The sequence below is a fragment of the Kryptolebias marmoratus genome, linkage group LG16, assembly GCF_001649575.2.
Source record: "Kryptolebias marmoratus isolate JLee-2015 linkage group LG16, ASM164957v2, whole genome shotgun sequence".
Taxonomy (NCBI): Eukaryota; Metazoa; Chordata; class Actinopteri; order Cyprinodontiformes; family Rivulidae; genus Kryptolebias; species Kryptolebias marmoratus.
This window is the reverse complement of record NC_051445.1, coordinates 7,835,315-7,852,838: the sequence shown is the minus strand read 5'-3', so window position 1 is coordinate 7,852,838 and position 17,524 is coordinate 7,835,315.

Genomic DNA, 17,524 nt, shown 5'->3' with positions numbered 1-17,524 from the left:
CACATTACTTTGTTATTGTCATCCAGGCTCACAGCAGTATTTCAAGGACAGTTCAGGGTGTGAATCATGCCAGTAACTCATTTTATTTTAAAACTGTTGTTTTGTTTTTGCAGCATAATTACCTCACAGAATAAAGTCATCCATCCCAAAGTGTTTTTTAGTTGTTTGTGTGTGTGTGTGTGTGTTTTTCTCCCTTAAATTGTGTTGCAGAATTTCCATGGTCAGTTTTATTTATTATTCTGCTTGTCAGCAAGATTTTTAGTAGCCCAGCTTTACTAATCAAACATTTACCTTCCAGTCAGCATATATAACATTTTTTATCTTGATAATGTTGATGTTGATAAGGCATGGAGGATTACATATGCTTCATTGTTAAACAAGAACATTACACCAATGTACTTCCAGTAATGAACAGATGCTCAGATACACTCTCAGATCAACAGTAATTCTCACTGTTCGGTTTGTCTGGACACTTTCCATTTCCCTCTTCTCCTTCTCCCAAACTTGATTAAACTATTATTTTATCAACTCTATTTTATCTCCATGTTTGCCCGTTAGTGAGCATCTTTGACAAGTTTCTTCTGGTGGGGTCTTTTAAGACATTTTTGTTCAAGGTGAGAAGCTAGAAAAGACAAATAAAAACCTTCGGCGATGGATATGCCAAGAAAGTTTTTTATTTGTTTATTTTTTTTTACCTTGCAAGTACAGACGATACTGTTATTTCAAAATGAAACCAGTCCTGGGAGTTCTCCCAGGTTTCTCTGTTTGCTGGTACACCTTGTTTTGTGAGACTTTGGCACCATAATGATCTGAGATGATGCAGAATCTGAAATGTTTTGAGATGGAGCCCCTAGTGGTTTTATCCTTGGCTGGTGAAAACAGTAAGGGGTTACATCAGAGATCATGGATGATGTTGGGCTATATTAGCTGAGATACTGGGAATACATTTAGCATTTTTTTGCTGCTGCAAGAATACCTCCGAATGTACACCAGTGTGGTGGTACCCCTGCTTAGAAAAGTCTGAATGATTTTCTGCAACTTTTCACATGTCCAAATTTCTTTGGAGAGATTGATAGAAAATATGTGAGGTTGTTGTTTATTTTATTGTTTCATAAAAACTAATGAAGCAGAAAATTTCTTAAAAACTGCTCTATGAGACAATGACCAGAGCCTGGGGTCAAGTGCAGCTGCAATAGGAGAAAGCAATCTTTTTGTTCATTGTCTTTTCTACTTTAATTTTATTGTTGTGCTATTTTCAGCACAGTAGTAGATAAAAATGGGAAGCACTTCTCTGTTAACTCTCCTGTGGCTTTTGGGTCAAATGGACCTAAAGTTACAATGACTTCTTTTCCTCTCTCCAGGCTTCAAGAGGGTTACAAGGTATCTTTCAAGTAAACATTTTTAAACCGAGTTAAATATCAGTCATACAAATGAGCATCATTGCACTTGTGACTGCCCGTGTAAATTACTGATTGGTCTTGGCAAAATAAGGATATCTGAGCAATTTTGGTTAACAAAATACCATGAGATTTTAATCTCCCACATCATTGTTTTATTCTGAATTAATATTGTATGTTTGGTTGATTTAACTACAAAAACTGTTATGTTAGTGAAAGAAAAAAAGGTTTATCTGTTGCTTTTCCTGATAATTAATTGTGTTTTGTCATGCTTTTGTTTCTCTGACACAGTTTATGACCATGACTAGCCTTTTTATGACAGCTTTTTTGCAGATTGTTCTTGCGTTTATTATTACCCACCAATGAAAGGTTGCCTGTGTATGTCTGCTACCAAAATATCTCATGAACAAGATGGTTTTCACAGCCAAATGATCGTAAAAACCCCAAAATGGTAATAATAAAATCAATTTTACACATACTGACTTGAAATGTGTAGTGGCAGCCAAGCATCATTTTCAACACACATTCTGAGCCCTAACAGATAGCACAAGATCTTTGCTTAAGATTATGTCATTACTGTAATAATTTAAAATCAATTCTGTCTGTTCAATAAATATATCACTTTTTACTGGACAGATTTTATTGAAACTTTCAGGATCACACTATTGTATGCACCTCTCCAGCTGATTAACTTTTGGCATCAACAGTCAACTGACTTTAGAAAACGTAAAAATGTCTATAATGCAGTCAGTTTAAAAAAAATTTGTACTAAAATTTAGTGAGGTTTCAGCTGAGGGGGTCATACTCTAAATGCAACTCATTTTGCAAACTTTTTGCTTTAAACTTTCACTTTAACTGTTGGGGTCAACCCTGTTTGTCTGTTAACAAAACAACTCACAAACTACTCGATGGATTTTAACAAAACTTTCTGTAAATAATCATTGGATGTACAGTATATCAACTGATTAACTTTTGGAGTCAGCCTAATTGAAGATGGCCACCACAGCTAATCAACATTGGTCAACACAAAAACTGCTCTTACTCAGTCAGTTTAATAGATATTAAATTAAAATTAGTAGTAACAGCTGAGCGTTATACACAACACAAACATATCATTTCACAGTGTCGCATGAGATTGAGCTCAATGTTATTTCTAGATTTGACCAAATTTATTTATTTATTCAATTGTTTATTTGTTTTTTAGAAAATCCACTTAGCCATCCTGAACTGCGATGAAGCTGCTTTTCTTTCTTTCATTGAATAAAGCTCTGTGTTTTGATCTTCTGATGTTTTGTTCTCTCTTAGCCTACCCAAACCTGCTTTGGATCCAGTTTTTGAAATGTGTTGTAAGTTTCAGTGCAGTGCCTTGAAAACCCTTACAAACCTGAGGGCTAGCCAAGATTTGTTGCCGAGACGAGAAAGCCCCACTTTGCATAGAATAACAATCTGACTTCAGTCACTTCCAGTTACCTTTGATGCCAAGTTTCCCTTTATAATGAGCAGATCAAATCCACCTGAATGTCATCTGAACGCCGGTTCAGTGAAAGTGATACAACTCAGTGAAAGAAGACCTGCTGTATAAAAAAAAGCAGAGCCCGTGCCTTTGTAGCGTAAAGGTTATGAAAATCTTCACCTTCTGATGTTAACATGTCTGCCACTTGGATGCAAGTAAATCCTTATCCAAATAAATAAAGTAAAACAGCTTTACTAGTGGTCACAACATCTCTGTCTGACTATTTTTGTATTATTTGCATCAGTTACATGGTTAAAATTGTTTAAATTGCATTTTAATAACAGCTCTGCCTTTCTTGATTTTTGTAACAAAATCCAGACACAATGGGATAATCTTTTCGCCCTCTCTATTGCAATATATCACATTTTTTATGTTATGATCTAGGTTACCTGGACCGCACTGAACATGGATCACGTTTAACAAGAAAAAAACATTTTTTGTCAGTACTTACTGTTGCATTGATATTTTTCCAATTTGTTTTCATCTCTAAAAATGATCCTATCACATCAAAAAGTCAGTGAGCACTGAAACAGGTTTACAGCACAATGCCCACAAATATGGGCTATGACCTGTGACAAAAAAATCAGTCAAGACGGCAGAAGGTGCGGCTCATTATGAGATATCTAAAAAATGGGTCACATGAGTGGGAGGATAGATACTTACACGTGAGAAAAAGAAATGCATACTTGCTGCAGGACACACAGAGACATGAATTTCTTTGTGCTAATGGGACAGAACCAGGCGCAGGGATGGCATTGTTTAATTAAATTTAGTCTTGGTTGTATCCAGCATGAAGAGGAGGAATGAATGGGCTGTGCAAACAAAGTGGACATTCATCAGTGTTGCCAATCACACCGGATGTGATTAAGTTACACACCCTGCGGCTGCTGTGCTGGGATTAGTGTTACACCGGTTGCCAAGGCAAACATAAGCACATTGCTCTCACAGGCACAAAGGTCAGTAGGTTTGGGACCATGTTTTTAGGTGAATACTCAATAAGGTCATATTTACCTAGAAGTATTTTACTCTGAGCAAATCCTTGTGTGCAATGTTACTGTTAACGGTCAGGTCAAAAGACAAAAAGTTATTAGTAAAATCAGTAAAATTGAGGTTTGAGCCCATCAATTCATTATCACCTGCTGCCAAAGGCAAAAGGTGATCATGTTTTTGCCTGTTTCTATGTGTTTATCTGTAGCATTAGCAAGTTCATGAACCAGCAGACAAGTTTTAATGAAACTCTCAGACAGTAATAACTGAATGAACATCTGCAACTGATTAACTTTTGGAGTTGACCTCATTGAAGATAGCTGTCACAGTTAAGTTAACCAAGCAAACACAAAAATGGCAAAAAATTCAATCAGCTGTACAGATACTGAGCTAAACGTTGGTGTGGTAGTGGCTGAGCTTTATGCCCAACACATATTTTGAGGACTACACATTGCACAAAATTTTTGTTAAAAACATTGGCATTAGCTGTTGGTGTTGAACATATCTGTCTGTTAGCAAAATTTCTTATGAATCACTGGACAATGAAACTCTTGGAAGTTAATGATTGGAGATACAGCTACAACTGATTAACAATTGGAGTCACCCCAATTCATGATGGCCACCACAGCTAGTTGACATTAACAAACACAAGAATAGCTCTTAATCAGTCATTTGTTTAGATATTGAGCTGAGAATTTGGTGTGGTAGTAGCTGAGAGTCATTCCCAATGCATACTCTGAGTGTTATCACATCATGTGAGATCTCACACTATTGCATGAGATCATGCATAGCATCATTTACAAGGTTTGACCAAAATGTCTATAACTCCATCCCCTAATGATGATTTGAGTTCAAAGCTCAAATCATCATTAAGGCGACTGGCGATATGCATCCATTCAAGGACTTCTAGGCCTTTATTTTACCTTGAAATTAACTGTTATTTAAACCTCATTTAAAATTTAGAATTTATTTGCAAAAATAGCCAATGTGACTGAACAGTAAGTTACAAATTTAAAGTTTAGTTTTGCATATAATGCTACTTTTTGAGCATAACAACACAAGTGGATGTAACATATTGAAAAGTTACTGGTGAAAAAGCTTAATGAAGAAAGAGACAATGGCTAACTGTAAATATACCAATTTTCTAGGGTGCATATAAATATTAGGACTTTATTGTTTTTTTCACTGTTCTGTTTTTTTGAAGTGTATGCCATGAGGAAATTCCAAAAGCTAAACCATCACTACATAGTTTTATTTCCCTACCAGTTGTATCAAGAATAAACAGGAAACATGTGGCATGTTATGGGTGATGGGTGAGAAGCTAAAAAGAAAAATCCAAATGAAGGAGAAAGGGTAAGAAAAGAAAATGTCTGGCACAAAGTTTCTTTTAATTGTTTACAGTAGAGACATCAGAAAAGATTAATATAAAAAAAAAGATGACAAGTACTGAAACACCATTGTCACAGAACAAACTGTGATTGACAGCATTTGGTTTTCTTGGGTGGTTCAAAAATAACTCCAGAGAGGAAGAGAGAAACATGATGTGCAACACTTTGTCAGCGTTCGGGCTGATACACCACACTGAAACAGCAGCTTTGCTTTTAATAGTGAACCCAAAACATCTGCAGCCAACCATCCTTGACCATGATGGGGCTTTACGTCTTGTTAGCAAGAACAGAAATGATCAGCAGCACATATTATGCAAAAAAAAAAAAAAAAAAACTGAACTAAAATCCAAGGCTGCCAGCTTCTCATCACTTGGCACAGACACACCATGCAAATTTCATGACCACAGCATGTTACTGCTGCCAATTCTTTGCTTTCAGTTGGATTCAATGTACACCCACAAAAGCCTGAGGCATTCATCTTTTATAATGCTGTTTTTTGTCTCAATTTGACATACTCAATAAAAGATTTAAGGGAGATGCTTGATCCAATGGGTCTAGTCAGGTAGACACTTCAACTGCCACTGATGTGCTGATGAAGCCTGCAGAGTAGGGATGGAGGGAGGCAGGGTGCAGACTGACAAGCAGACAGACAGCCATGGCTGCTAATATAGCAGAGAAGGAGGTGCTGATGGCCTGTTGCCAAGGTGACACGGGCCAGCCGGGTTCTGTCTCATTTGCAGATGCAAACGAGACCTCGCAGCTCCTAAAGGCGCATGCTAAACCTCCTCTGGAGACGCAAACTGAGCAGCCTCTCCTCCCCAGAGAACAGCTCCTGCGTGCACCTGGCTTGAGAGGAAAAGGGAATGTGCAGCAATTTATTTACTTTTCACGTTTGTTTGTGATGTTTCTCCTTTGTGCCCTGTCTGCTCCTTAGGGAAAGAGAGATTGCTTTTAGTTTCCTTGTGTCCACCCCTCACCCCCCACCCCTATATTGACATCTTCCCCTCCTTGTCTCCTCTCCCATTTCATTGATTCTCTGTGTTGAATTGGCCTTTTCAGTGAGGGGGATGGAAAGCAGCGTGCACTGTTGAATAACAGCCCTCAGCCCGACGCAGCACTCCACCCCGGCGACAACAAAAAGGCAGACTCCTTTGTTTGGCTGGAGGTAAACAGCTGGGAACAGATGATGCTAGCCGGGTGATTTACGTGGCCACAGCCACAGCGGTGACACGGTTTTGTTGTGATAGGAACAAACAGATGAGGGGAGGGGCAGCGGGGAGAAGTAAAATGCAGAGAGACAGACAGTGGTTTAAGTCAAGAAGAAAACAGCATTCAGAGCAGTTTGAATAATTGTTTGTTTGGATCTAAGATTGGCACTTCCTCCAACACACCTGAAAAACAGAGTGCTTAAAAACAGATGAATCATTATGACGTTCCAAAGGTATGAGAGCAGATATCCAAACAATTAATATGCTGAAAATAAAACAATGGACAGAAGATATTAATCAGCACATCATCAGCTTTACTGTTTTATAACCCTCTGTATATTGACTGGGAACTGGTTGGCAAAACAAAATTATTATATGTCATGATAGTTTTTAAATACTAAACACAAGTAAAATACTGTGTCACAAGCATGGCTTACACACACTTATGAGAAGCTCCACATATGCCACACAGACCAAATCCTGAATGGTTAAATGGTCATGAATAATTAGGGCATTCTCTCAGTGAGCAGATGTCTCTTTCTGCTGAGTGCTTCTTCTCACAAGAATGAAGAGCAGGAAAAGATCAGTTTGGTGGAGAAACAGAACAGGGATTTTACTGAAGAGGAGGAGAAGGGAAGTTTGGATGCTTCAGCCTGTTATCCAATAAAACATGTGCCTACAATCACATATACACGCATATATAACGCCAAGACTCAATGCCTCAAGCCCCCTGACCCTCCCCCAAAACAAATAAGCTGCTCAAACATTATTTACGAGCATTCCCACTTGAAGCCCTTAAATCTGGAGAGATTACACTGAGAAGGCTCACCTCAGTGCAGCCAGAAGTTACTCACCCTACCATTAAAATGTTAACAGAGTAATCATCATCTGTCCAGTACATATGGGATATATTTTAACACTTGGGAATTTTATAAAGACATTTATGGAAAAGATTGCACCTCTTTCTGTAATAATTATTCACCCTCCTGTGGCCTTCAGGTCAAATGGCTTCTTCTCCTCTCTTTAGTACGAGGAGAAGAGATTCCTCAGGTAATTCATGGTTGTAATTGTTGCATAGAATATTAAGTTATTGTACAATGAAGGCTGGGAAGGTGGATTTCAAAACAGTGAAGTCATTTTATTTTTTATCACAAAAAGTGTATAATCCCCATTCTGAAGATAGAAAGTACCTAGAAAGAGTTACTTGAATGCTTCTCTGCTTGAAACAGCATGTAGAAACCTTATTTGCAGGCCTGTTTTAAAATACCAATAAAAGGATGGAAATAGTCCTCTGGCATTGTGAAAAGTGCTCACAAACATGGAATGTTGTTTAAAACAGTTTAGGAACTAGTGAGATCAAGACATCTGTTTGTAGGAACAACAAGACAGATGCAGAGAACTCTGCAGATAAAGAAATGGTCGTCTTTAGAACGTGGTCTTCTACATGCATTGAGATTACACCACAGCAAGGATCAAAAATACACTGAAGAGACATTTATTGTGATGTAATGACATGGCTCTGTGGTGGTACTCCGACTGAGAAAAATCAAACCAGTTCCTAGCCTCTGATACCAGCCTTGGTTTACAGCACTAGAACCACTTCAGTGGGAAAACCTTTTGTAATATGTAAGTGGTACCTATATAGCTTGCAATTGACATCAACCTACATCAACCTACATTCACACAATCAGGGCCAATTTTGAATCTGCAATTAACCTAACATGCATGTTCCTTACAGATTATAATGGATTTCAAACTAAAGACCTTGTTGTGTCATTGTGCAGCCCATGGCAAAAAGTCATCGATTTCATTTTCTATTTTAAACTTTTACATGTAGAATCATGCTTTTATTTTTTATTTCTTGCTGATCCAGTTCACCAAAAGATTCTATAATTTTATGATGGATAGAATCTACACATATAGCCATGAGGACTTGTGTATTATTACAACTTTTAGCTTAATAGTCAGTGCACAAAACTTTGAAAAGTATGCATCTTATAACAGTTCTCAGACCTGTGCTCATTGATCTTCATTTTCACAGTCATGGACCAGTGTTTTTATCGTATAAATGTATTAACAGTATTTAAAGGTCATGTAATGCCTGATAAAGGGAGTACATGTATGAGTTACTCCTGGCTTTGGTTTACAACAGGTAGAATTGTGTGATATCCTCCAAGTAAGGCTCTGTTGTATGTTCAGTTTTTTTTTTACCGCTACAAACTCATACCCACTTAAGTATTTAGCCTTACACATGTAAAGGTCTGCCAAGGAAAACAAATGAAGCATCAATGTATTGATTTGCCCATATGGAAATCAAATCAAGGCTATGAGGGACTCAAACTCTGGGATTCGCAGCACAAGAAACAATAATTGGTTGTTATGAGGTGGATTGAATTACAGAGATGTAGATTCTACACAATCAATGGCCAGCAAACAATTTAGCTCTTGAAGTGTATTGATTCCACAGCTTCCCGTGGACGCTGCAGGGATTTTGAGAAGCCTTGGTGAGTCTAGGTGTAGCTGTATTATGGCAAGAAACAAAGAAATAAGTCAAAAGGAGAAAAAGACAAAGACTCCCCAACTGTAGGGACTTTTTTGCTCCTTCTGTGCTAAACACAATTGAACCCAGGAACTGCCATCTGCAAAACCCTCTGATCTGTCTGTTTTGTCAGTGAAATGGTTTGAGAGTGAAAGAGTTTGATGTCAAAGACATTCCTCTTGTCGTGGAAGGCTATGAAGAGATACAGCAAAAGTGTTTTGCACTTATGTAATGCATTTTGTTTTCTATCAGAGACGTTTCTAATATCTCAGTTTAATGTAGAAATTGTCACTTAATGAGTCACATAAAGCCTGATGTCTGAACATGAGAACAGCTCACACGCTTACTCTGTGCTCCTGCCAAATAACTTGCAGGCAGCCAGTAAATCAAGCAGCTATGACAGATTCAGAGCTGTCTTTCTCATGTTCACAACTTGTCTGTTTCTTGTAGTCACACCTGGTGAGTCGTACCTAAAGTTGGATTCGTCAGCTCGGATAAAGGAGAATAAAAGTACAACAAAGCCAACCAAAGAGGCAGCAATATTTGTTCATGTGTATGAGGAAGTGTGCATCCAAGCCACCACTTTGCCAGGAAATCCCAACAGGAGGCAGCTTGTGGCACCTCATCAGTGATAAAGCCATCGTTGTCCTTTTAGTAAGAGCTGGGAATGATCTGTTCTGCTCTTATGGTTGGCGTGAAGCCATTGCTGAAAAAAAAGAGGGCATGTTTGTCACGTTTGGAACAAATCTATTGTTGATTTTCCATTTAGTTGCAACTCTTTTTTGCTGGAAATTGTGTAACATTTCAAAAACGTTTCTCCAACAGTGTTGTTTGGTTATTGTTAGTATTTCAATTCCTGGCACTAAATGGCACTTTACAAAATGGTGATTACAAGAAAGATGACTTATTAAAGTTTTAACTTGCATTCTTCTTATTGGTGCAAATGGGAACTCAACTTCATGTTCCCATTTTTGGATATAAGTCGTGCTTCCAGAAATAAAAAAGGGAAGTGTCAAGTCTTCTTGTCATTTTTGTGATTTGTGTCATTTTTGTCATTTTTTATGTTAATGCTTGTGAATTATACGTAAAGTGTCGCAAGTGCAATTGCTGGTCTTTTGGATTCAGTAAGCATATGACTTTTAGTTATGTGTCCATTACTAGAGAGGAGCAAGTTTAAATGTGTATTTGCAGAGATGTTTAGAATAAAAAATGTTGAGCAAATAATGACATTTTTGAGCTTTTTAGAAATTCGTTGTCAACCAATATCTGCAGTAGGATAGTCCTAAAATAATCCTGTAAAGCAGAATAAAAAAAACATAACAGTGTGTCCTGGCTTGGCTTAGTAGTGCACACAAAAATGTCTGTTATGTAACTTACACTTTTTCGAAATTCTTTTTATGTGTGAAGTGCATTAGAGAATGTTTCCAGCAGTGTTCACTTGTACTGGTTCTAGTCCCATGCTGCTTTCTCTCCTGACTAGCGCTGAGCAGCAGGGTGGAGGTCAACACAGAAGCTGCTGATAAGAGGGACAAAGAGTGGAGGAAGAGCAGAGGATGGAGAAGGGGCTGTACTCCCTGACCACAGAGCATAATGCCTTATCTTGTCTCTTGTCCTCCTAGTCGTTATCTCCTGCATGTGGTTGTGGAAGCCGCCCGTAACAGAAATAACATTACAACATTTTGTACTGATTAAATTGTTGTACCACTTGTGTTCAAACAACTAAACAAAATCACCAAAAGGTTAATTAACCAACTAACCAAACTAACAAACCTAAATAATTTCTCTTAAAGAAAAAACAAATTGCTGTGTACAAAACCTCCCATTTCAAAGTAGTTTAAACAAAAACTTATTGTGATCTATTATGTGGTGGGGATAACTGTCAGCTGCTACCACACAAAAGTTTAGCTCCGCATCTGGAAAACTGACAAAGGCATAGCCATTTTTGTGTTTGCTAACATTGATTAGTTGTGGAAAGTATTTTTTTAAAAATCTATCCAGTGTTTGATGAGATATTTTGCTAGCAGACAGAAGGGGTTGACTCCAACAGTTCTTTTTATTCCCAATTAGTCTATTTTTGTTGCTAATGTTGAAGTTAGTCATGTTGGGTGGAGAAGGAGGCGAACCCAGAGCACAGACTCATCTTTCAAAAAAGTAACTTATCAAAATTTTTATTTTGATAATCAAAAACAAAGGCTGACGTGGCAGCAAAACCAAACATAACCAAACCCAAAACTGAGACACAAGACGAAAGTGACAACCAGACAGCACATGAAGCGCCAACAGACCAGTAAGTAAGAGGAGGAGATGACCAGGTTTTTAAAGACAGGAGGTAATTAGGGGAAGTTGGCACAGGTGAGATGATTACAAAACTTGGGGCAGGTGTGGATGGGTGTGGCAGGCAGACAAGAGATAGACTGAGGAGAAGTGAATGATGAGAGAGGGACAGAGAACAAGACAAATGTGAAGACAACAATAAACCCAAACCAAAAGAAACCAGAATCAAACATTAAATACAAAAAGAAACACACAGTAAAACCGAATCCTGACAAATTAACTGAAAATGTTTTTATTTTTATGCTCTAAAATGTTCTTTCTTATTTTAAATAAAAGTTAATGCAAGCTTGAACAAATCACAGACCCACGAACATAATAATAAACATAAACAATATTATGACTATATCTTAATTTAAAATATTTTTTTAAAAATTCAATATTTTAAACATTTGCTTGAAAATTGCTGAAGATATCAAACAACTTGCATTTTTGTAGTTCTGTTTGTGACATTAGAGCCTAAACTTTATGAATTATCAGTTGAAATTTCTGAAATTTAGTCTTCTAAAAGCTGTTCTGACCTGGCACTAACGTGCACTCTGGCTGATACAGTCACTAGTGAACAGCTCTAAGTACGTCTGGCATTAAAATTCATCTGGAGTAAACAGGTCTCAGTTACACGCTCTACATGCAATAAAAACAAACATCAGTCATGTCACACAGTGGGCTGTCAGCTGAGCACAAACAGTATGACAGAAGGTCTGCTGATGTTTCTGATCAGAAATCAGAAATACGTTCAGTCACATGAACTACGTTATTATTTTGACATCAACATGATTGATAGTTGTGAAGCCCTTAATGAGTTTAATTACCTAACACACACAATATGATGAAAAAAAAAAGTGTAGAATGATTTGTGGCTTCACAAAGTTACGTTTCAGGGCAAAAACAATGAAGGTTTTAACTCCTAAAGCTCCACCATGGTAAAACATTTGACAGTGAGCTGGCAGCCTTCAGCAGTTTTCTACACAGCTTTACTGGGAACATACTGTAACATCAGTGCTCTGTTTTATTAGATGACTATAATGGAACATAGTGCTGCTGAGATTGGTGCTCTGGGATTAACACAGTAGCTTTTACTGTATCTTAGGTTGACCACAGCGGATCTCATCAGCTCTAAAAACAATCAGAGAAAACTTTAAACAACAGAGAAAACTTTCAACACAGATTCCTGGTAATCCACTGAGTGATTAAATTCCAGCAGAATGGATGTTTTTCCTTTTTAACAATTTTGATAAAAGTTTAATTAAATTTTTTGCCAAAAAACAATAAGCAAAAAAAAAAACCCACACATTCAGAATAATCTCAAGGATGGTGTTTGATTTATCTTAAGTTATTTAGCACTGAGAGGCATCCAAGTAAAAAGTCATCTGCTTGTGTGGAGACTCATCAGTTCAGTGTGGCACGGGACAAATTGCATTCAGACTACTAAATTAATTAGAATAAAAGGTTCTAGACAACCTAAAACGGCAGTCTGAGTGAAGACGTCTTTTATCCATATTGAAAGCATTCACACCTGTATTTAGCACCATCCAAGTGTGATTAGATCACCCAAGACAAATGTTAGTTCCAGGTTTGAATGGGTTCTTAGAAAGCTGTACTGTAGATAAAGCTTTCTTTCCTGTGAGACAGGAATCAAATCATTAGCTGTTTATTTCACATGTGGTGTTGACCAAGTGATAGTATGAGATGATTTGGCATCAAAAATGTTTTGAATGGTACAAAACCAAAAACTGTTCTGCTTTTGAAGAAATGCGTTTGTTCCAACCACAGCTCTTTTCTGTGGATTTAGACATAGTGGGGTTGTGTAATGAGCAAAGCTAATATAATAAAATCATTCTTAGTTTTCAAAGGTCACCACTGTCAAAACGGCTTGCAACGGGTCAATGAAACAAACGCAAATAAACAAAATTGGAATTTAAAAGCTGTCTTCCAATTTTAAAATCCCTCGATCACAGTAATTCTAATTAAATTAAGTTATACCAATGTCTGTTTTCCACATAAGTCATGGTTACATTAGATAAAAACTGCATTTTCTTACAATGGTAATGCTAGCAAAATGTTTGCTTTGATGGGATATAATTCTTGGTATATGTTATTCTTGGTCTTTAGGTTTTTATTATGTATTTTCTGCATCTTCTGTTCTTGATTCATGGTTTCAAATAGCAATATCCAGGGATGAGCCTAGAGTAGATCTTGGATAAGCCTTTAGCCCTTGGCTTAGGTCCCCACCCCCATTTCAATAGTGCTTGCTCTTCTTCTTTTCCTCTCTGAAACACACACATACACTGACTCCAAAAGCACTACAGATACTCTTTGCCAATTTAATAAAGAGAGACTTTGTCAAGCGTATCTCTCCCACAGCTTCCTGGCCAGAGTGACAACAGTGTGGGTGAGTGGAAAAACAGGAAGAGGACAGGCAGACCAGCTTTAGTGGGCAGTGGGTTTGCCTGTTGTGTGAGTGTGTGTGTGTGTGTGTGTATATGTGCTTATGTCTGCGCTGAAGACATGTGCACACAACATATGTGTTAACCCGCAACGACATCTGCTCCCTGGGACATTGCTCAATATTCAAGGGATGGTGTAACACAGATATGCTTCTCGGTCAGGAAGGAGAACTTGTTGTTTCCTGATGGGTATGTCTAGCTGTCAGCACTCGTGTAGGAGTAGGATGTGGCTCCACCATTAACAGACCTCATGATGGGAGGACCAGTGGACAAAGGTCACAGGGAGAGCTGCAGCTCGGCACAGAGCTTTTGGGGGAAATCAATAATGCATGATTTGTGTTTTCTTGGTCGTACAGTAGGATTCCTAAATGTGCCTCAGGAGGATGGGTGTCTCAGAAAATCTACAAATCCCCAAACTATTATCAAATAAAGCAGTAAAGTGCTGACGAAACAGTTACATGTTTTTTTAGTGCATAGGTAAATGTATGAGGTCTCTCTCTGCAATCTGGGCATCAGGAGTGGATAGAGCTGACTATATGAATACACACATTAAGCATTTTACATAAATAATCTGATGCTGGCAGCAGCATTTGTAGATTGACAAAAGGCAAAATTGTTTGGTTTTTACATCCTTAGAAGACAGATAAAATTCAGTGCATCTGTACAGACTAACTTCCACAGTTCAGTCAAAAACAATAAAAACAATCCAACGGTGTCAGAATATTATGACTATGGAAATCATAACCTGTAAGTTACAGAGTCATAATATCTCTTCATTGAGAGATAGTTCAGAGATATTACTACCTGCAGTGAAATCCCCTGGGAAGTAAAGGTAAGTATATCACTGGGCTGTGATTGTTGATAACAAATGTGAACAGCATTTGTGAGGGAGTTTCCAAAATGTCACAAAATATTTGCTGGGGTTCTCTATTTCTTTGGCTGAGTCACAATCCTTATTTTATGTTGCAGGAATTTTGGACATGTTTGAAAAGTTTGTGAGACAAATTGTCTCTTGAAATTGTCACAGAGTTATCGCAGGCATCTGGAACCTGTCTTGAACCATTTTCAGTTTAGTTTCTGATATTCTAAGGCGCTGGAGCTATATTTTTTTGAAGAGTTGTATGCACACTCCCCAGCAAATTTTGACCCAATTTTGACCATTCATTTGACTGAATGACATGCAAACTTGTCATTCAGTGTGTTTCCAAAAGAAAATTTGCATATTTTCTTGCAATGTTGTGTCTCCTACCAGTCTCTAACAGTCACAGCTCAGTGAGGTACTACCTTACTGTGTACATCATAGCAATTTGAGCAGTAAAGATAAACATGTACACACAGCAGCAAATTATTTAATCTGTTTTAGTTTGTTTACCTCTACTTTAAAAGGCTTTATGCTTTAACTATCATGCTAGAAACTAAAAGAAGCACAATCATCTTTATTTTAACATCAAATCAGTCCACCACTCTATTTCTTTAATACATTTCCATTTCATTTAACATTCTAATCATTTTTTTTCTGCTGTCAGAAATGTTGTAACTGGCTTGAATAATAACTGTCCAAACAGATTTCTGCTGCGAGTGAGTCATACAGTAAATATACAGAATGGCAGCACTGACTTTCAATTTGGGCTCAGCTGTTTAGCAGTCTGTGGAATACACAAACAGATGAACACAATGACAGGCGTGCACACTCAACGCACAGAACTGTCAGTGGTTTGGACATTTAGAGAAGACATTTGAATTCTGCAGTGTGTTCATGGAGGAAATGGAATCGCAGTGGGCTAACATGGGGTGACATGAAACCTCAGCCTGAAAATAGGTCACTTCACAGGTTATACAGTGTTTGAACTGCCTCAAGTGTTGTTGCACCAATGTATCAGTAGATGAGACCTGCATCTGTTCCACAGTTAGGGAGGCTTCACAGATGGTAAAGAGAAAAATTAAATTATGCCCAGAACAATCTGGTATCATTGTGTCCAGGATACCTAATGTTTTTGTGAAGCTGGAACTGTCATATTTAGACCTCAAGATTTGTTTTGGAAAGTGAATAAACCCCACTCCTGATTCCCTTGACTGACACAGGGATAGATCTGTTTACTAAAAAGGTGTGTGTGAAAGAAACAGATGGGAAGACCACAGGTAGCTGGGCATGCAAGTGTGCAGGCATGTGCGCAGTCTTTCCCTCTGTGCTTTGTTGTAATGGGGCGTTATGTTTGTATGGGGAGAGGAAAAAGTGTCAATGGGTGCTTTAGTCCCACTACAGACCCAACTCCTTCTGACATGTGTGAGGTGAGTCAATTAGCTGCAAGAAAAAAAACATCCCTGCCCCCTCTCTCCCTGCCTACCCTCCCCACACCCCTTCTTCCAACAAAACATCTTCAACAAACCAGGGATCCAGCCAGCCAGTTAGTAGCACAGCAGCTCCTGTCTGCCCTGGATAATGGGAGGCACTGGGGGAGGGTTGCGAGTCAGGGCTGGAGGCAGGAGGGTAGTGGGGGTGATGAGGTTGGATGTCAAGAATGTGGCTCATGGTCTGCTCTTTTGTGTGCTTTGCACAAGATGAATAGGTCTATGGCAGGCTGGGGGGCTAGCTGGCTACAGTTCTTCATTGACGTGTGTTAGGAAGGCCTGAAGGCCCTGGCCTACCCCTCTTGAAATGAAGGAGACAAATAATGAAACTGCTGGGTGAACAATTCAAACAACCACCATATATAGACATAACTATTTCAGTGTGTTATCACCTGCTTGGCTCATCCGTATCTCTATGTTGCATACAGCTCCATAATCTTTTCTCTCCTCTGTGTGTCTCTATCTGTGTGTCCGTGCCACTGAGAGCCCTCTATCAGGATAGCTATTGTTTGTTAAACTGGAATGGGGGCTGACCTTTTTTTCTGCTTGGTGCATCCCTTACTCTCTTTCCCCCCTCGTCCCCAATGTCCTCTATTTCCTAAGGCTACTGCAATGGAAATATGCTTCAGACACACTGCTAATTATTTAAGAGTCATCACCTCATTACCAGTGCAGGGAGATAATGAATGATTAATAGGTCATTCTCTACTTTGTCACTGTGTTCTCCCACTCCTACTTTCCATAATAGCTACTTGTTTGACAGGTTGTGATGGCTGTTGTTGTCCATTTAGTCAATGCTTCCCCCCAGCACTCTTGTGCAGTATGTGTAGGTTTCTAGAGGTAACTTGAAACATCATCAGTGGCTTTAAGGCAGGAAGTGAGGTGAAGGGGACATGATTAGTGTTTGGAGCAGTGAGGATCCCTCAGGCAAGTAAATGCTGATGACTGGTGATGCCTGGAAACGCAGGCAGTGCACTTGTGGTGTTGACTGTAAATGACTGACATTGCTTTGTAATGATCCAAGACTGAATACACGAGACCAGAGAGATCTCCTGCAGTGTTCGCATAGCTTGCAGTAATTCATCAGCGATGAGTGTGTCGTCACAATTTTCATTACAGCATTAGACCTTCACTGTGAGCACAACTTTTGTGATTTAAATCTGGAAAGACGTTTGTGTTGTGACTTAAAATCTTTCTATGTGTTTATAAATTTGTCTGATATATTATTTGACCACATCTAAAAGCAAAGATGATTGTGTTCAAAATGGTCTCAGTTGAAGTATTTTCAATAGTCGTTTGCTCTCACAAGAAGGGTTAGAATGGAAAATGTGGATTATCTAAAAAATGGGTAGAAAATGTAAATCT